This window comes from Rhinopithecus roxellana, chromosome 10 (genome assembly GCF_007565055.1).
Source record: "Rhinopithecus roxellana isolate Shanxi Qingling chromosome 10, ASM756505v1, whole genome shotgun sequence".
Classification (NCBI taxonomy): Eukaryota; Metazoa; Chordata; class Mammalia; order Primates; family Cercopithecidae; genus Rhinopithecus; species Rhinopithecus roxellana.
In genome coordinates, this window is record NC_044558.1 from 61696844 (window position 1) to 61718714 (window position 21871).

General features: G+C 40.6%; 1 protein-coding gene across 9 annotated transcripts in view; it reads right to left on the minus strand.

The window, feature by feature from the left end:
* The window catches only part of SPATS2 (spermatogenesis associated serine rich 2), a 167630-nt gene that overhangs the window by 108693 nt on the left and 37066 nt on the right, over positions 1–21871 (minus strand). For 3 of the 9 annotated variants that reach the window (XM_030939264.1, XM_030939262.1, XM_030939260.1), the window contains one exon: positions 20267–20442. The exons of the other annotated variants lie outside the window; for them this stretch is intronic. The gene's annotated coding sequence lies outside the window, so the exon portion shown is untranslated. The remainder of the gene's footprint in view (positions 1–20266; positions 20443–21871) is intronic. 9 annotated transcript variants of the gene reach the window in all.

Genomic DNA, 21871 nt, shown 5'->3' on the forward strand with positions numbered 1-21871 from the left:
AAGCTGGAGCCTTACCTTACACCATATACAAAAATTAACTCAAAAAGAAATAAGGAACCAAATGTAAGACCTAAAACTATAAAACTCCTAGAAGAAAATGGGAAAAGCTTCATTAGACAGGATTTGGCAATTTATTGGATATGACAGCAAAAGTGCATGCAAAAAAGCAATAATAGACAAATGGGATTACATGAAACTTAAAACTTCTACGCAATCAACCAAGTTAAAAAGGCAACCAATGAAATGGCAGAAAATACTTGCAAGTCACATATCTTATAAAGGATTAATATCCAGAATTTATGAAGAACTCCTGCAAATCCACAACAACAAAAACAAAAACCCAACTTTACAATAGGCAAAGGAGTTAAACAGGCATTTCTCCAGAGAAGATAAATAAATGGTCACCAAACATGTGAAAAGATGCTCATAATTAGAGAAATGCAAATCAAAACCACAATGACCAGGAGCTCATGTGCTCTTCAAAAAAGCAAAACAAAACCAGGGTCAGGTTTAAATGGCTTACACCTGTAATCCCAGCACTTTGGGAGGCTGAGGCCAGCAGATCACTTGAGGTCAGGAGTTCGAGACCAGCCTGGCCAACATGGTGAAACCCTGTCTCTACTAAAAATACAAAAATTAACCAGGCGTGGTGGTGCATGCCTGTAATCCCAGCTACTCAGGAGCCTGAGGCAGGAGAATCGCTTGAACCTGGGAGGCGCAGGTTGTAGTGAGCTGAGATCGTGCAACTGCACTCCAGCCTGTGTGACAGAGAGACTCCGTCTCAAACAAAACAAAACAAAACACAATGAGTTAACACCCTGTACCCACTAGGATGGCTGCTACCCAAAATAAAACAAAGCAAAAACAAAAAGAGAAAACAAAATAAGTATTAGTAAAGATGTGGAAAAATTGGAAACTTTGTTTACTGATGGGAAGAATGTAAAATGGTATGGCCACTATGGAAAACAGTATAAAGGTTCTCAAAAAATTAAAATTAGAACTACCACACGATCCAGGACTCCCAACTCTAGATACATATTCAAAAGATCTCAAAGTCGAATATCAAAGAGATATTTGTGTACTCATGTTCATGGTAACACTTCACAAAAGAGGTGAAAGCAACCAGTGTCTATCAAAGGATGAACAGATAAACAAAATGTGGTATATACATACAAGAGAATATTATTCAGCCTTTAAAAAAAGGAAATCCTGTCACATGCTACAACATGGATGAACCTTGAGGACAATAAACTAAGTGAAATAGGCCAGTTGCAAAAAGACAAAAACTGTATGATTCCACTTACATGAAGTAAAGTAGTCAAACTCATAGAAACAGAAAGTAGAATGGTGGGCCATGGGCTGGGTTGTTGTTTAATGGGTATGGAATTTCAGTTTTGCAAAGATAAAAAAACTTTGGGAGATCTGTTACACAACAATGTGAATATACTTAACACTCCTGAACTTTTATGTGTGTGTGTGTGTGTGTGCGTGTGTGTGTGTGTGTGTGTGTGTGTGTGTATATATATATATATATATATTTTTTTTTTTTTTTTAATTTTAGACGGAGTCTCACTCTGTCGCCCAGGCTGGAGTGCAGTGGTGCCATCTCAGCTCACTGCAATCTCCGCCTCCCGGGTTCAAGCAATTCTTCTGCCTCAGCGTCCCGCTTAGCTGGGACTACAGGCACCTGCCACCACACCCAGCTAGTTTTTGTTTTAGTAGAGACAGGGTTTCACTATGTTGGCCAGGCTGGTCTCAAACTCCTGAACCCGTGATCCGCCTGCCTCACCCTCCCCAAGTGCTGGGAGTACAGGCATGAGCCACCACGCCCAGCCACCTGTGTGTTTTATCATCATTTTTCCAAAAATCCAAAATGATGACAAAACACACAGGTTCTGAGGTATGGACAAACAGGCCCCTCATATCTAAGTGAGAATGTAAATTTATATAATATCTTTGGAAGACAACTAAGCAGTCGTTGTCAAAATTTAAAATGTATATATTATTTGACCCAGGAAGACAATTCTTTGGTTTTTTTTTTTTTGACAAGGTCTTGTTTTGTTGCCCATGCTCACTGTACCTTCAACCGCCCAGGTTCAAACGATCCTCAAACGAATAGCTGGGACTACAGGTGCACACCACCACACCTAGCTAATCCTTGTATTTTTTGTAGACACAGGGTTTCATATGTTGCCCAGGCTGGTCTCAAACTGCTGAGCTCAAGTGATCCTCCTGCCTTGGCCTCCCAAAGGCCTAGCTAATTTTTCTATTTTTAGTAGAGACAGGTTTCACCATGCGGGCCAGGCTGGTTTCGAAGAGAGACTTGGGAGGCTGAGGCAGGAGAATCACTTGAACCCAGGAGGTGGAGGTTGCAGTGAGCTGAGATCACGCCACTGCACTCCAGCCTGGGCGACAGAGCAAGACTCTGTCTCAAAAAAAAAAAAAAAAAAAAAAGAAGAAGAAGAAGAAGAAGAAAAGAAAGACCTAAATTCTAGGCCAGGCACAGTGTCTCACGCTTGTAATCCCAGCACTTTGGGAGGCGAAGGCTGGTGGATCACTTGAGGTCAGGAGTTCGAGACCAGCCTGGCCAACGTGGTAAAACCCTGTCTCTACTAAAAAAAAAAAAACATTAGCTGGGTATGGTGGCACATGCCTGTAACCCTAGCTGCTCGGGAGGCTGAGGCAAGAGAATCGCTTGAACCCGGGAGGCGGAGGTTGCAGTGAGCCGAGATCACACCACTGCATTCCAGTCTGAGTAATAGAGTAAGACTCAAAAAAAGGAACAAAAAAGGGCATTTCCTCAGGTCAAAATGGTGAATATGAGGCCTCTCCCTAAGTCTGCTTTCTCAAGTGTCTTTACTCACTGGCACCAATTTTCTACTTTAATCTAAAAACTCTCCCATAATTGTAAGACTTGATCACCATAAATTTTATTTTGAAAAAATGAAGTTTTCATTTTGAAAAACCAATTAATTCTTTTTATAAAAAATAGAAACCTCAAACTGGAACAACATAGAATTTCTGGAAATTTAAAAGACATTCTAAGTAGAAAATCAGAAGCCACATGATCCCACAACTCCTCTTTACTACTATTAAAAGACACAAGGCCCTCCAAATTGCTTAACATTAGTCATCAGCAGCAGCTGTAGATGTGGGAGTAGAGGGAGCTCAAAAGGAGCAGAGCTGGAACACATGTTTGTCTCCTCCTATTTTACTGCTAGCTCAGTAGTTAGAGCTGTCTGTGCCTTCCTCCTCACACAGGTGGCTCTAACCCAAACCCAACTGAGCCAAATTATCCTCAGCTGTATTACTCTTCATAACGGATTTAAACAATGCTGATCATTTTATTCCTACCCGCTTCCTTACACACACACATAAAACTCCGGTCCTCAGCAAGCAGCTCAAGGGATTGGGAGCAGCTATTAAGCAAAAACAAAACAAGGCAATTAAGAATAACTATATTCACTGATTCTAACCCATAAGGGGAGATTCCAAGCATACAGAAAAAGCAATTTCTAAAAACCTTAACTTAAAAAATTATTAACTGATCAACTGTTATTTAACATAAATTGTGTGCCAATACTGATGATAAAAAATTATGAAAAATGGAATATTATCCCAGCCTTTAATAGTAAGAAAATTCTGACAGGTGCTATAACATGGATGAACCTTGAGGATATTATGCTAAGTGAACTAGGCCATTTACAGCCAAACGAATACCATATCATTCCATTTATATGAGGTACCTAGACTAGTCAAATTTTACCAAAAGTAGATTGGTAGCAGCCAGAGGCTAGGGGGAAGAGGGAATGAGAGTTACTGATGAATGGGTACAGTTTCAGTTTGGGAAAATGAAAAAGTTGTGGAGATGGATGCACAAGAATGTGAGTATATTAACACCACTTCAAAATGGTTAAAACTGTAAACTTCATGTTATGTGCATTCTACTGAAATTTTTTTTTAATTAATGCAATAAGAAAAAAAAATATGAAAGAAAAAGTTCATTTCTTGACCCAGCAAGAAGACTCTAGAAATACTGATCAAGGGGTAAAAAAAGCAAAGAATAGCAATATCAGGAATGTTTTTTAAAGAGCTAGTATAGATCTTACAGACATTAAAATTACAAGTCAAAAATACAAATGACCTTATGCCAATACATTTGAAAATTTAGGTAATAAATTTCATGAAAAACAAGTTACCAAACAGACTCACAAAAAAGAAAAACTGACAGTCCTGTATCTCTAAAAGAAATTGAGGTCAAAATTTAAAATTCTCTCGTAACAGAAAGGGTTTCATTTCTTATTTATTTCTGGTAGGAATGTAAACTGTTACAACTTCTTTAGAATACAGCATTATTTTGTAAAGTAGCACACCTGTCAATCCTATGATTCAGAAATTCAAGTACTAGAGAAACTCTTGCTCATGGTACATTAGAAAACATGTAGTATTTGTAACGGTAAGAAAATGGAAACAACCCAAATGTCATCAACGAGAATAAACTGTGATGTATTCACTAAATGACTGTACTGCTGCAAAACTGTGTCAAGTATATGCAATGATATAGATCAATCTTAGCAATAATGTGAAGTAGAAAAGAAAATTCCAGATTACATACAGCATAAGACCCTTTTATTTTCATAAAAAATACAACTAATGCTAAAACAATATATTATTTAGACACACATATATTTGATAACGAGTTTTTGAAAAGTTTACTTTGGGAGGCTGAGGCAGGCAGATTGCTTGAGCTCAGGAATGAGACCAGCCTTACCTTTTAAAAAACTTTATTGGCCAGGCGTGGTGGCTCACGCCTGTAATTCCAGACTTTGGGAGGCCAAGGCAGGCGGATCATGAGGTCAGGAGATTGAGACCATCCTGGCAAACACGGTGAAACCCTGTTTCTACTAAAAAATACAAGAAAATTAGCAGGGCATGGTGGCGGGCGCCTGTAGTCCCAGCTTCTCGGGAGGCTGAGGCAGGAGAATGGCGTGAACCCGGGAGGCGGCGGAGCTTGCAGTGAGCGGAGATCGCGCCACTGCACTCCAGCCTGGGCGACAGAGCGAGACTCCGTCTCAAAAAAAAAAAAAAAAAACACTTTATTGTTTGCCAAAAGAGGATGTGAAGTAATTGATTCTTACATATTGCTAGTGGGAGTATAAAAATCTGTTTAGCAAAATCTACTAAAGCTGAACATAAGCAAACCCTATGACCCAGCAGTCCAATCCTAATACCCAACAAAAATGCATTTATAATGTGTACCAAAAGACATGTACAAGAATGTTTATAGCAGCATTATCTACAAGTCCAAAAACTAGAAACAAACCTAAACGTCAATCAACTACAGAATGGATAAATTATAACACATTCACAGAAAAGAATATGATACAGCAATGAAAAAGGAGCTACTGATGATACAACAAGGATGAATTTCAAAAGCAATGCTAAGCAAAGAATGGCAGGTGCAAAAGAGTGCATGCTGCATGTTTCCATTTATATGAACCTCATAATCGAACAAATCTCATCTATTGTGACATAAGTCAGAATACTGCTCTTGTGATATAAATCAGAATACTGGTCAGGGAGAGAATCTGGGTCAGAGCACAGGGAGGCTTCTAGGATCCCGGTAATGTTCTATTATCATGATCTGAATAGTGGTTACATGGCTGTGTTCAATATAAAAATTCATTACATTGTACCCTTAAGGATTTTGCATTTTATGTGTATTACACATCCAAAAAAAAAAAAAAAAACAGGTTTACCAAAAACAAAGAAAAAAACTAAAGATGTCCTTTTACCTCTTACCTTCACAGTTTAATCGATGCTGTCCATTACCCTTAGCATGCACTGACTGACACCCCTAACTGAACACTGGTAGGCTAACAGGCAACACTGGCATACACTCAGGCTTTTCTCTTCCCATTATGTGATACTTACTAAGAGTCTAATCTATTTATTGTTCTCAAACCTATTTAACGCCAGTTGTGTCCATAATTACAATTACATAATTGTCATGAAATATTAATACTGGCTGGGCACGGTGGCTGACACCTGTAATCCCAACACTTTGGGAGGCCAAGGCAGGCAGATCGCTTGAGGTCAGGAGTTCGAGACCAGCCTGGCCAACGTGGTGAAACCCCCATCTCTACTAAAAATACAAAAAAACTAGCTGGATATGGTGGCATGCGCCTGTAATCCACTACTCGGGAGCCTGAGGCAGGAGAATTGCTCGAACCTGGGAGGCAGAGGTTGTAGTGAGCTGAGATTGTGCCACTGCACTCCAGCCTGGGCAACAGAGTAAGACTCTGTCTCAAAAAAGACAGAAATGTTAACACATGGCCGGATGTGGTGGCTCATGCCTGTAATCCCAGCACTTTGGCAGTGCAAGGTAGGTGGACCGCTTGATCCCAGGAGTTCAAGACGAGCCTGGGCAACATAGTAATACCCCATCTATATAAAAAATTTAAAAATTAGCCAGGCATGATGGCACACGCCTGTAGTCCCAGCTACTCAGGAGGCTAAGGTGGGAGGATCACCTGAGCAGTGATAGCACCACTGTACTTCAGCCTCTGTGACAGACTGAGACCCTGTCTACAAAAAAGAAAAGGAAAAAAAAGTAAAAGTAAACTATAAGAAAAATTATTTCTTTGAAAACTAAATTGAAGGCTCTAGAAGACTAAACCAATACAAATTATTTTTAAAACTGTCCTCAATTTAAATGTGGGTGAGACACATATACAAGTTGGGAGGGAAATTAAAAATCTAAAAAAAGGGTTTGTACTCACTGCTTCAAGTCCCTAAGAGTTCTCACTCTGCTTTAAAAAACCGTAAATAGAAGTTGCAAGCATGTATCACAGGGTGTAATTAATGCCAAAAATACGAATAATTCTAATCAGCAAACTCATACTAAATACATCAAAGACTGGTGAATAAAGCAAACTCATACTAAATACATCAAAGACTGGTGAATAAATGTACATTTGTTTTAAGCTAAAATAAAACACTATGGGCCGGGCGCGGTGGCTCACACCTGTAATCCCAGCACTTTGGGAGGCCAAGTGGGGTGGATCACCTGAGGTCAGGAGTTCCAGACCATCCTGGCCAACATGGTGAAACCGTCTCTACTAAAAGTACAAAAATTAGCCAGGCATGGTGGTGGGTGCCTGTATTCCCAGCTACTTGGGAGGATGAGGCAGAAGAATCGTTTGAACCTAGGGGGGCAGAGGTTGCAGTGACCCGATATCTCGCCACTTCACTCCAGCCTGGGCAAAAGAGCGAAACTCCATCTCAAACGAATAAAACAAACAAAAAATGCTATGGTATGTATGTATATATCATTTTTTATTTCCTGCTTTAATCAACTTTTCCAATTAACAGCAAACACCATATAAGATCTAATAGTAACAGATAAGAGAACTATAATCAAAGAAAGTTTGCACTAATAACTTTTGGCAAACTAATACAATCTACTAGACAGATAAAACAAAAATATTAACTGTCAACAAGTCTACCTATTATAATGACAAAAGATAAATCAAACTGACCAAAGTTGAGACTGTTGTGCTTAAAAGCAATGCCTCTGGGGCCACATTAGCTATTCTCATTAATCAAAAGGGCAGCATGGTTCCCTATTCAGGTATGTCTGGTTAATATCACAGATGTCTCAGAAGAAGATGGCTGCTGAACGGACTACATGGGGCTCAAGAACAAAGGTTCTGAGTATCACTGAATTCGAAAAACAATGGTCTGAGTTTCTCTCTTTTTTTTTTTTTTTTGAGACAGAGTCTCGCTCTATTGCCCAGGCTGGCGTGCAGTGGCAGGATCTCAGCTCACAGCAACCTCCACCTCTCAGGTTCAAGTGATTCTCCTGCCTCAGCCTCCCGAGCAGCTGGGATTACAGGCGTGTACCACCATGCCTGGCTAATTTTTGTATTTTTAGTAGAGATGGGGTTTTGCCATGTTGGCCAGGCTGGTCTCGAACTCCTAACCTCAAGTGATCTGCCCATCTTGGCCTCCCAAAGTGCTGGGATTACAGGAATGAGCCACTGCACCTGGCCTGAGTTCTCTTAATAGAAAAGACAAGAGACTTTTACTAATAAATTTGCCCTCAAACTTTTCTCTGTAACATAATATTTAAAATGCCTTCCCTGACTCTGATATAATTCTCAGAAAAAAAGAATAAAATTCATGTTACACAAGAACATCCATTTAGGTGGAATTTGGGTACAACAGTTTCTTACTGGGTTTCTTTAAATCCATTGATTGAAAGCATTAGAGGACTCTCAGTGATAGAACTTTGAAGCTTCTCATTTCATTCATTATTCAACTAATATTCATTGAATGCTTACAACTTTCTAAGCTTTGTGAGAGCTTGGGTGGGAGGAGGATGCTCTTTCAGTTTCACAAAAGAATTATGGTATATCAGAATGTAAGGAGGCTTTAATATGAGAGCAGGTGGTGGAAAAGTGGGGACCAAGCCACTTACCTATTCAACTGTTTGACAATAAAGGGATTTTTAAAAAATAGAGTATTAGGCTAGGTGTGGTGGCTCACGCCTGTAATCCTACCACTGTGGGAGGTCAAGGCGGGAGGATCACCTGAGGTCAGGAGTTTGAGACCAGCTTGGTCAACATGGGGAAACCCTGTCGCTATCAAAACTACAAAAATTAGCCGGTGTGGTGGTGCGTGCCTGTAGTCCTGGCTACTCGGGAGGTTGAGGCAGGAGAATCGCTTGAACCCAGGAGGCAGACGTTGCAGTGAGCCGAGATCGTGCCACTGCATTCCAGCCTGGGCGACAGAGTGAAACTTCATCTCAAAAAAAAAAAAAAAGAGTATTAACCAGAGTGCTAGCAAGGCAAAGCAAAAGGGGTTTCCCCCAAATAGGGAAGATTTTTTTCTTTGAAAAGGGATGAGGAAACATCAAATATACTACAGAGAAAGGTAATACCTATCGAAGTAGAAAATAAGGGACAAATAACACAGAAAGGTAATCAAAGACCAAATTAATCTTACATTCACATATTCACAGGCAATTAATTAATTTTTTTTTTTTTTTTTAAACAGGGTCTGGTTCTGTTTCCCAGGCTGGAGTGTCATGGCACGGTCTTGGCTCACTGTAACCTCCGTCTCCTGGGCTCAAACGATCCTCCTACCTAAGCCTCCTGAGTAGCTGGGACTACAGGCACACGCCACCACATGCAGCTAGTTTTTGTATCTTTTGTAGCGATGGGGTTTCACAATGTTGCCCAGGCTGATCTCAAACTCCTGAGCTCAAGTTCAAGTGGTTTGCCCACCTTGGCCTCCCAAAGTGCTGGGATTACAGGCATGAACCACCACGCCCAACCCTAATCTTTATTTAATGCCTACTATAGGCCAGGAACTATGCTAATAATGCAATTTCACATGCATTATCAAAAATCTTCACAAAAACTCTGTTAGGTAAAGGAAACATACTTCTGAAACAAACAAAAAGTCAAAAAGAACTAGAGGGAAGATTAAGGAGGTCATACCAAATGACTCCAACTTTTTAGTTATGAAAACAGGAGGAAAGAAAGCAGGAAAGCTCGAGGGCTTGAGAGGAACAGATTAGAAACTAACATTTACTGCTTACTAAGTGCCAGCCACTGTAACATCCATTATATACATGTTATTTAATTCTGTGAAGTACTTATCATTCATTTAACTGAAGAACTTGAGGTCTGAGAGTTTCCCAAGACCAAAGAGCCGGTAAGTGGTGAGGTGATGATTCAAACCTAGCTCCATGAAACTACAAATTATATTTCCTTCTGCTATATCAACATCAGGAATGTGCTAGAGAATAAATATGAGAGGAATAAAAAGATCATAAAGCAGCAAAGGCCCAGTTAAAATCACACAGCATGAAATTAGAGTAGATAATGCCAACTCTGTGCCCTCTGCTCCCTGAGTTCAATCACCCAGGTAAAAAGCATTTAACATTAGGAAGTTGCTTGAATTGCAACAAATTTATATGTACATTTAAGGACTAATATAGGGCAGACAAGTTTTACCTCCCTTTAAATTATCATTATTGTTCTTTACAAAACTGAATACCTACAAAACATTAGGCACTGGGTAGGCTTACAGGACTTGCTACCCAACTATTTGAAGCTACAGTTTAGGTAGCTGTACATAGTCCAAACTCAACACTTATCTGAGGAAGTATCTAATGTCAATCAAAATATCAGAAAATATCCACCTAAGAATAACTTTTCTTTTGTTTTCAAAACTGACTTTATTTAAATGAATAGGCCCTAAACTAACAGACATTGGATTATTGCCAAAAATCATAATACAGATCTGTTTACTTCACCTTTTTATGATGTAGGGGAAAACCTTTCAGACTTTAAAATGGACCAGAATTAGGCATCTTCAACGGAAACGAGGCACTGCATAATGTGTACCCTACCTAGTTATCGCATTCTATGAGATTTATATCCCTCATGGTCTTTGAGCTATTTTATAACTGTAAATTGTAGATAAGTGGTAGCAGTGCAAAGGTTGTTTTTTGTTCTTTGGTTCGTTTTTGAGACACAGTCTTGCTCTGTTGCCCAGGCTGGAGTGAGTGGTGTGATCTCTGCTCACCACAACCTCCGCCTCCTGGGTTCAAGCGATTCTCCTGCCTCAGCCTCCCGTGTAGCTGGGATTACAGGCACATGCCACCATGCCCAGCTAACTTTCATATTTTTAGTAGAGACAGGCTTTCACTATGTTGGTTGGCCAGGCTGATGTCGAACTCCTGACCTCATGATCCACCCACCTCAGCCTCCCAAAGTGCTGGGATTACAGGCGTGAGCCACTGTATCCGGCCCTCATTTTATACTTGTATGAAAATCAGGATTTTTGACTGTTTTTTTTTAATCCCTTAACAATAAATATAACATGTGGTAGATGACCTGGAAAATAAAAAAATTTTAATGCAAAAGCTCAAAGCTCAAGGGAAAGAAACATCCTTTTCTACCCATCTACGTGCTTAATGAAGACCAAACAAAACTTGTGCCTTGTCTCTTCTCAGTTCCAAAATTTTAGGACTCTAAGAAGCATAGTCATTGCTGAAGCTGGTCATTCATTAAGGGCCCATAACTCACAAAAGAATTGTTTGAAATGGTATTTCCAGCTGCTTTTCCTTGATGCATAGTGTAAGTAAAGGACTGTCTCAAGAACAGAAGCTTCATCATTTCAGAAATGCTCTGAATCTTTTGTCTAAACTACTTTTGCTAATTGCACCAATAAAACAGACGGTATGTTTTCATAATGAACTAAAAATCTACATTTGACAAATGCTTTTTCTGATTCAAAATACTTGTGCCGGTACACATCTGTACAATCATTAAGAATGTTAAATACATCTGCTGCTTTCAAAATAATAGCTGTCTTCTACTAGTATATGTCATATGAAAGGACAGAATGAGCAAGTATTTTTTAACAAATTCACTGGATTCTAATATTCACACAGTTTAAAGAAGCCCAAACCAGAAATCAATGTACAAACTAAACATTAAATCAACAATGTATTTTAAATTCATTAATACAGAAAGGAAAGGGTGTATCAACGCTCAGACATTCTGGCTGAGCCCCAAATTTAAAATTATCTCTAATACCACTAGTCTCTATGGAATTACTGGTTTCACAAACAGCTTTTTTCCTCACACAGGATCAAACTAATCCACTGGCAGTCTCTGGAAAGAAGCAGTAAAATCAAGTTGTACCAAAAATCTTTATACTCAGCATTCATTCAAAGCCTTCCAAACCACTCCCAGGCTTGTAACATGTCAGAAAAATATTGCTCTCCCAAGTAATTATTTTGCCCAAAAATGAACAGAGCAATTTAGATTGGAAATAATTTGCTATCCATGTCATTTATAAATCCATGCTACTATAAGTCTTAAAATGAATGCGTAATGCATGCAACATATCATGCATTAAATATGCTAAAAGATAAGCTTTCATCTAGCTGAAATTAGTTAAGTAATACTAGGAGACTTAAAAGCATAAAAAGTTAACTCTTTCTTCTCCCCACCCCTACTCCCTCCAAACCACTTGGGAACCTTGGGAGGGGAACAGGAGTATGTGTCAGGTGGAAGGAAAAAGAATGCAGATAAAACAAACAAGACAACTGAAAAGGTATAAATGTTAATCCCAAAACTTCTGCCAAATTGCAACTGAAGTTAAGGTATTGCAGTGAAGTCTTCTGATTTACAGTAGTTCAAGATCTGTAAGTACCTACTGTCTGTTTTCCTATAATGTCACTCATTTCAAGACTTTGTTTTCTGATTCTTCTCATGGTTCTTATAGCACCAGAAATTAGCATGTGTTTGCAGGAATTCTACCAAAGCTTTATAAAAGTATTTTTCAAATACCAAGTAAAAGTAATTTAGTCAGCTGGCCACAGTGGCTCACACCTGTAATCCCAACACTTTGGGAGGCTGAGGTAGATGGCTCACTTGAGGCCAGAAGTTTAAGACCAGCTTGGGCAACATAGTGAGAACTGCCTCTACAAAAAATAAAAATAAAAAATTAGGCCAGGTGCGGTGGCTCATGCCTGTAATCCCAGCACTTTGGGAGGCTGAGGCAGGCAGACAACCTGAGGTCAGTAGTTTGAGACCAGACTGGCCAACATGGCAAAACCCCGCCTCCACTAAAAATACAAAAATTAGCTGGGCGTGGTGGCAGGCACCTGTAATCCCAGCTACTCGGGAGGCTAAAGCTGGAGAATCCCTTGAACCTGGGAGGCAGAGACAGTAGTGAGCTAAGATCACGTCATTGCACTCCAGCCTAGGTGACAAGAGTGGAACTCTGTCTAAAAAAAATTAAATTAAATTAAATTAAATTAAAAATTAGCCAGGCATGGTGGCACACACCTGTAGTCCTAGCTACTTAGGAGGCTGTCCTAGCTACTTAGGAGGCTAAGGCAAGAGGATCCCTTGAGCACAGGAGGTTGAGGCATTGCACCACTACACTCTGGCCTAAGAAACAGAGTGAGACCCTGCCTCAAAAAAAAAAAAAAACTGAATCATCTCAAATGAAAGCTACACGGTGAAACCCCATCTCTACAGAAAAACACAAAAATTAGCCCGGCATGGTGGCATGTGTCTGTAGTCTCAGTTACTCAGGAGGCTGAAGTGGGAGAATGGCAAAAGCCCAGGGCCCGGGAGGCGGAGGTTGCAGTGAGCCAAAATCATGCCACTGCACTACTGCCTGGGCAACAGAACAAGACAGGGTCTCTAAATACATAAATAGGGTCTCTAAATACATAAATACATACATGCTAATACACTTTTTCCCTCTATCCCAACTCAACAATATATAGATCTGGATACCAAGAAAAATAAAACAGGTTAATGATTATGTTCAGGCATTTCTTCTTCCCAGAAGTGTTGTAATATGGCAGACAGCTATTTCTGCAACAACTTTCTATTTGCTAGGCTACTGTCTTCTTTTAGGTCATCAGAGAAGATGGGTTGAATCTCTCAGGATGTACAAACCCAGAAAGAGAAAGAAACAGCAAAACGGGAGGAAAAAAACAAAATGGAAACAACACAAAACACAACAGCCTCTACAAACACATATCATAAATCACCTTTTCCGAATATTTTACCTCCAGAGCCAGATCACTACATAAGGTGAGCAAAGCCTTTTCAGATGGGGTCAGGCAGTACAGTAGTTCTAGAGACAGTGCCCTAATGCTGTTCAAAGACTCTTCTAACCTGCTTTACAGTGTCTACATTCTAAATTATTTCCATCACCTAACCCCTTTTCAAAATTTCCCTTAGGAGTATCCCTACAAGAATTAAGAAAGTTAGCTAAACTAATTCAACTGAAAGTGTGAATGACAAACAGGCACACATATTCTTTAACCCTTGCAAAGATGTTACTTATGGATTCAGCTAATCCCTAAATGATAAAAATTTTAATAGAGATTTTAATTTCTTTTTGTTTCCTCTTTGGAGAGAGAAGCATCATTAAGCCTACTCTGATACAAATGGAAGAGAGAGGAAATTGAATGTCAGTCCAAAGCTCCCAGGTCCTGTCCCTGCTGAAGAAAAGAGGTTTTTATTACTGGGAAGTCTTCTTCCATAGCTCTTGACAAACCAGTTCTTGAACATTTAAAAGAAGAGAGGCCATCTTTCATCTCCCTGCCTAGTGAAAAAGGGAAGAGAAAAGCCTGACCGGGTATATTTCTAGCTTCCAAAACTTGTTGATAGGTGTATGTGTGGGGTGTTTGGTGTTTTAAAATATGTTTGCAAATTCTTTCATCCTTCTCCCATCAGAAGGTAGAGTCGCATTCTTCTCCTCATGAAGGGAATGCAACAGAAGGGGCACTGAGCAACCTCAGAAGCAACCTAGGTCATAAAGGTGATAATGGCCAGGCACAATGGCTCATGCCTGTAATCCCAACACTTTGGGAGGCTGAGGCAGGCAAATCATTTGAGGTCAGGGGTTCGTGACCAGCCTGGCCAATATAGTGAAACACTGCTTCTACTAAAAATGCAAAAAAATTAGTTGGGCATGGTCATGGGTGCCTGTAATCCCAGCTACTGGGAGGCTGAGGCAGGAGAACTGCTTGAACTCGGGAGGTGGAGGCTGCAGTGAGCTGAGATCACACACTGCACTCCAGCCTGGGCGACTGAGCGAGACTCTATCTCAAAATAAAATAAAATAAAATGAAAGGTGATAAAACTTCTGCAGGTGCTCTCTCGGGCAACTTCGAACTCCTAAGTCACCATGTAAGATATCCAGTAAGCCTCACAGGGTTAGAGAGATGTCTGGGAACACCAGCTGTTAAGGCTTCCCAGCCCAGCCACCAGATATATGAATGAGGAACCCTCTGAGATAATGACTCCAGGACAAGCTACCATCTGTCTCCAACCGCATAAGAGACACTGGTGAGGAAGACTTCTAAATGATTCCAACCCCAGCCATGACCTGACTGCTTCAAGAGAAACCCTAAGAAAGATCTGCCTAGTCAAGCCCAAACATTAGAACCATAAAAAATAAAATAGAATTTTGTTTTACACTGCTAAATTCAGGATGTGTGTTACACATCAATAGATAACCAAAACAGATTTTGGTACAGGGAGTAGATTTTTTTGTTCTGCCATTAAAAAAAAAAAAAAGTAAAATGTTTGGTCTTAATACTGCGCAGCAAAGGAAAGCAAAAAGAGCCTTGAGAGTGTAAGCCAAAGCCTGCAGGGTCTTGAGAAAAATGTTAACAAAGGCCTCAAGGAGGCTGTCGTAAAGACTTAAAACAGAGATCAGCAAATTACAGTCTGTAGGTGAAGTTCAACCTGCCGCCTGTTTTTGTAAATAAAGTTTTATTGGGAGGCCGAGACGGGCGGATCACGAGGTCAGGAGATGGAGAACATCCTGGCTAACACAGTGAAACCCCGTCTCTAGTAAAAATACAAAAAAACTAGCCAGGCGAGGTGGCGGCCAGCTACTCAGGAGGCTGAGGCAGGAGAATGGCGTGAACCTGGGAGGCGGAGCTTGCAGTGAGCTGAGATCCGGCCACTGCACTCCAGCCTGGGTGACAGAGCGAGACTCCGTCTCAAAAAAAAAAATAAATAAATAAAATAAAATAAAATAAAATAAAGTTTTATTGGAACACAGGCATATTGTCTAAGTATGCCAAAGATCATATGGCCCAAAAAGCCTAAAATATTTACTATCTGGCCCTTTACAGAAAAAGGTTGCAGGCCTCTGGCTTAAAAGTAATGCAAAAAGTGTTATCGGAAGCTGAAGAATTTTATTGGGTAACCACAGAAAAAGTTTAGCAAAGCTGTCATCTGCAGTAATGTGGAAAACGAAAAATATAATTAATGACTGACAAACTGGATAAGAAGATTTCCAGGTAAAATATCAAGTATCAACTGGTTTCTTTTAGTTGTGTATCAGAAAGTGCAGATAGAGAGAAGCTCAAGAAGAAATTACACAATTTCCAAGCAGAATATAGAAAAAATATAAGGAGCCAAGAGTTGCTAGGTCCAAAAATTAAACTGTTTCTTATCCCCAGCCTTCCCATATAGCAAACATTTCTCAAATTAAGAAATGCCGGCCGGGCGCGGTGGCTCAAGCCTGTAATCCCAGCACTTTGGGAGGCCAAGACGGGCGGATCACGAGGTCAGGAGATCGAGACCATCCTGGCTAACACGGTGAAACCCCAGTCTCTACTCAAAAATACAAAAAACTAGCCGGGCGAGGTGGCGGGCGCCTATAGTCCCAGCTACTCGGGAGGTTGAGGCAGGAGAATGGCGTGAACCCGGGAGGCGGAGCTTGCAGTGAGCTGAGATCCGGCCACTGCACTCCAGCCTGGGTGACAGCGAGACTCCGTCTCAAAAAAAAAAAAAGAAAAAAAAAAAAAGAAATGCCCCATACCAGGCATCGTGGCTCACGCCTGTAATCCCAGCAATTTGGGAGGCTGAGGCGGGTGGATCACCTGAGGTCAGGAGTTTGAGACCAGCCTGACCAATATGGTGAAACCCCATCTCTACTAAAAATACAAAATTAGCCTGTAATCCCAGCACTTTGGGAGGCTGAGGTGGGCAGATCAGGAGGTCAGGAGTTCAAGACCAGCCTGGCCAAGATGGTGAAACGTCGTCTCCACTAAAAAAATACAAAAATTAGCTGGGTGGTGTGGCACATGCCTCTACTCGGGAGGCTGAGGCAGGAGAATCACTTGAATCCAGGAGGTGGAGGTTGCAGTGAGCCGAGATCGCGTCACTGCACTCCAGCCTGGGTAACATGAGTGAAATTCTGCCTCAAAAGAAAAAGAAAAAGAAAGAAATGCTCCCTGGGCTAGGAACAGTGGCTCATGTCTAAAATCCCAGCACTTTGCAGGGCCAAGGTAGGAGGATCGCTTGAGGCCAGGAGTTCAAGACCAGCCTGGGCAACATAGTGAGACTCTGTCTCTACCAAAAATTTAAAAATCAGCCAGGCATGTGCCTACAGTCCTAGCTACTCAGGAGGCTGAGGTGGGAGGGTTACTTGAGCTAAGAAGTTCAAGGCTGCAGTGAGCTATGATCACACCACCGCACTCCAGCCTTTGAGACAGAGCAAGACCCCGTCTCAAAAAAGAGGAAAAAAAAAAAAAAAAAAGCCTTCTGGGCAAAGATCGAATCCAAAGCACACCAGGGAAAATTGGCATTAAGATTAAAACTTTATTTAGACCAAGAGTCAGCAAACATTTTCTGCAAAGGGCCAGATAAGTATTTTAGGCTTAGGGCCATATACAGACAGTCTCTATTCAACTTTTTTTTTTTAAACCCTTTGAAAATGTAAAAACAAGTCTTAGTTCGATGGCCTTTGTTTGCCTACTTCTAGTTCAGAAGTCAAAGACATTTAAGATGGTACCTCATAGACTGTTTCAAACCAAAGGCCTTCTAAGAATTCTACAGGTGTTGTCCCACAAAAGCCGTAGAGAAAAACCTAAGTTCTACATGTTCTATCAATGTGTAAGTGTGGCTTTTATCTAATGCATTAAAACTCCCTTCCCATAAGAGTCACAGAAAATCTACTAAGTTTTAAAGAGAATTTTATGTTCAGAAACACTGTCATCTTGGACTAAAAGGGACAGAGACCATACAAAATGAAAAGAGGCTTCTGGACACCCAAACTTTTATGCGCAGGAAAGCAGCCAAGAAAAGTACTCTATTTCAACACAGTACATTTTATGGAAAAGGAAGAGTTCAAAAGGCAGACCAAGAGCTATGGAGGATCATTCCTAGGCAGTAGGGCTGATCCCTCCAATAATGTTACGGAACTGGTAATACATGCCTGGTTGGATTTCGGAATTGCTGTGAACCCGTGACTGTGTTCCTCCCATTTTTCTGTGTTTTTAAACAGGAGTGAATATAGTGGTTATCTTCTGCTTGTCCAGTGTTGCATATTGGGTAGGCTGGGAATGCAGGGGAGATGCCCTGACTCTTTAGTTCACAGGTCTTCAGAGTGAAAGCAATGGTACTCAAGGAACTACACCCAAGGAACCATATCTGAGTAGCCTAATTTACACCTGGATCTGATTTAGATAGCAAGATCCTGGACCTCAAACCTGAGACTAATGCTAAAGTATATTAGGTGAGATTCTGGGGGCCTTGAGAAGGGGTGAGTATATTCTGCAAGTGGGAAGAATGAAAATAATTTGTGACCAAAGAGCAGACTGAGGTATCCTTGGAATATGACATGTTGGCAAGATAGGGTGGCTCACACCTATAATCCTAGCACTTTGAGAGGCTGAGGCAGGAGGATCACTTGAGCCCAGGAGTTCCAGGCCAGCCTGAGCTACACAGCAAGACCCTGTCTCTATGAAAAATAAATAAATAAACAAACAAACAAACAAATAAATAAAATTAAAATTAAAAAGTTACAGTAGTCTGGCTACCATAAAATCCCTATGCTGGAGTGACTACATGAAAATACAGAGAGATGTCCAACGGGCCCTAGTTGTTCCATCCCCTGCCTATTTGAACTTCCCTGCTCCTGTCAGATATGTAAGTACAGAAGGAAGCCATCAAGGTATCTCTAGGCTCAATCACCATCTGATTACAACTGCATGACAGAACTTGAGCAAGAACCACTTAGCTGAGCCCAGTCAACCCCCAAAACCATGAGGGTTTTGTGCACTAAGTTTGGAGTTATTTTGTTCCTTAGTATTAGATAACTGTAACAACATGCCTGGAGATCCCAGCCTGAGACTCTGGAAGTTCAAACTTAGCCTGCCTTTCTATATTACCAATCAATTAACATCAAATACTAGCTTTATGCTTACTCGGTTCCTTCTTCTTTCCCCAGATGAAATGTTTGATTTGACCATGGCAAAAGATATTTTTATAATTGGTTTAACATGTATTCAATTACAATGTAACAAAATTATTAGAGATTTCAAGATTTATGCCAATCTAAGTGTTATTTGAATCTAACTTTAAATATTCTTCTCTAAATTCAAATATTATTTGAATTTTTTTTTAGAATGAGGGTCTCACTCTGTTGCCCAGACTTAGTACAGTGTGTTGTTATCATGGCTCACTGAAGTCTCAAACTCCTGGCTTCAAGAGATCCTTCTACCTCAGCCTCCCAAAGTGCTGGGATTACAGCCATGAGCCACCATGCCCAGCCTGAAACAACTTCTAATTATTTACACACACACATAATCAATGGTTTACTGCCTACTAACATTTATTTTACAATTTTTTTACATTATTAGATAATTTGACCGGGCACAGTAGCTCGCGCCTGTAATCCCAGCACTTTAGGAGGCCAAGGTAGGCCAATCACCTGAGGTCAGGAGTCAGGAGTTCAAGACCAGCCTGGCCAACATGGTGAAACCCATCTCTACTAAAAACACAAAAATTAGCTGGGCGTGGTGGTGCATACCTATAATCCCAGCTACTTGGGAGACTGAGGCAGGAAAATCGCTTGAACCCAAGAGGCAGAGGTTGCAGCGAGTCAAGACGGCGCCACTGCACTCCAACCTGGGCGACAGAGAGAGACTCCATCTCAAAAATAAAATAACATTATTAGGTAATTTGAGACTGATGGTCATGCTACCTCCTCTGCAATATAACACTAATTTATAGTGTTTTAAAATGCAGTTGTATCTGCAGAACTAAAATAATCATCACTAACATATAATAACCACTATTTCTAAGGCCTCATCATCTTTAAATGCTGTAAGTTTGGAGAAAATAAACCTTTTGTATTTGAAGATGTACAATTCAATGTGTTTTAGATCACTGGCCGGGAATTTAATGTTCTAGCTCTCTTAGAAGAAAAAAATGGAATTTGATTTTCACATATTATAAACATGGTTAAGCCCAACTTCTGTAGAGAAACTAAAACAGCTGAGCCAAGAACTAATTGGCCCCAGCAGAATGGCAGAAGGTACTGTAAAAGAACAGCAAGGAAGCCTGAGGTCAAGGTAACTTACCTCTGAAAGAATAATTACTTTCTCCATTGTGTGAGCACTTCCAACTAGACACATCCTAAATTATTTAGCAGTGGTTTAATTAATCTTTTTTCACTTTTTCCTAGACTAGTCAAATGTTTGATTTTTTAAAGCAAGTACCAAGAGGAAAAAATCAAATATAATCATAATTAGTTTGAGAAGAAATTTTAAAGAATAAAGTAGGTATTCTGCTTTAGATATGATTCTTTGAATACTGAATCATGCAGATACCCAAGTCTACCCTATGAAGAAAACTATTTTAATAAGTTTTTTTTTTTGGGGGGGGGGGACCAAAAATATTTATTTACTCACGGTAGATATGGCACATGCTTCATTTCACATTTCAGTAAAGTCTCTTCTCATAGTCTCAGTAAAACATGCATATTCATCAAGATAAGCTAGTATTTGAGTTATGGAGGCTTGGAAGTCCAAGTTGAGCGGCACATCTGGTGGGAGCCTTCTTGCTGGTGTGTTCTCTTTGATGTTTCCTGAGATGACCAAGGGCATTACATGGCAAGAGGACTGAGTATGCTAACATCAATAACCTTCTCTATTACTACATTAGATGGGTAGCTAAAAGGAAAGAGAAGGTCGGCATGCAAACATCTATTTAACCCATAATGTGGATGATTTTAAATGTCAGTATGGGCTCTGGGTCCTGATAGCAGAGTCATCCCATCCAAGGGAAGAGAAAAGGTTCTCGCTTGCTCATAGGGCAAAAGTTTAGGCCCTATACAAATTTTGAAATAAGTAAATGTCACCTCCCACAGAGAACCCACAACTACCTAATTCCTCCTTCCTCATTCAAAAGTCCTTTGATAAAACTAAAAGTGTCGGGAACACACTAAAACTCACTGAACTCAGTCACATTAAAGAATGGATATTTGATAGCACCTAACCCTCCCATGAGAGAAAAGATTAGAAACTATATATAACATAGTGGAGAAAATGCTGGTTTCCAAAAAAAAAAAAAAATCCTTTTAAGCTCTACATCAAAGAGATATGGGTGTTTTGCTTACCACTATATTCCCCAACATCTAATATAGGAATAAATACATCAGTGAGCACTCAAAACTTTGCATAAATGAATAGATGGTCTGCCTTTATCTCTTACGTAAGAAACTTGCACTTAGAGTCTATCAGTAACTAGCTATGTAACTCTGGACAAGTTTCTTGATTTCTCAAGCTTTATTTTCCATTATACAACACAAAATGAGGTCAGGCAGGAGTTGGGGAGAAAGATTAGATGGTAAGTATGCTGAGGGCGAGGATCCTCTCTGTCCTACTTATTCTGCATCCCAGTGCCTAACAAAGTGGCTAGGGTATATTCAACTTTTTTTCAGATACATGGTGTGCAGCCATCAAACATGTATTGAACAGGCTGGGCGCAGTGGCTTACACCTGTAATCCCAGAACTTTGGGAGGCCGAGGTGGGCGGATCACTTGAAGTCAGGAGTTCAAGACCAGCATGGCCAACATGGTGAAACCCCATCTCTACTAAAAATATAAAAATTAGCTGGGCCTGTTGTTGCGTGCCTATAGTCTTGGCTACTCAGGAGGCTAAGGCAGGAGAATCACTTGAAGCCAGGAGGCGGAGGTTGCAGTGAGCACTCCAGCTTGGGCGACAGAGCAAGACTCCATCTCAAAAAAAAAAAAAAGGGCCGGGCGCGGTGGCTCACGCCTGTAATCCCAGCACTTTGGGAGGCCGAGATGGGCGGATCACGAGGTCAGGAGATCGAGACCATCCTGGCTAACACGGTGAAACCCCATCTCTACTAAAATACAAAAAAAAAAAAATTAGCTGGGCGTGGTGGCAGGCGCCTGTAGTCCCAGCTACTTGGGAGGCTGAGGCAGGAGAATGGCGTAAACCCGGGAGGCAGAGCTTTCAGTGAGCTGAGATCGTGCCATTGCACTCCA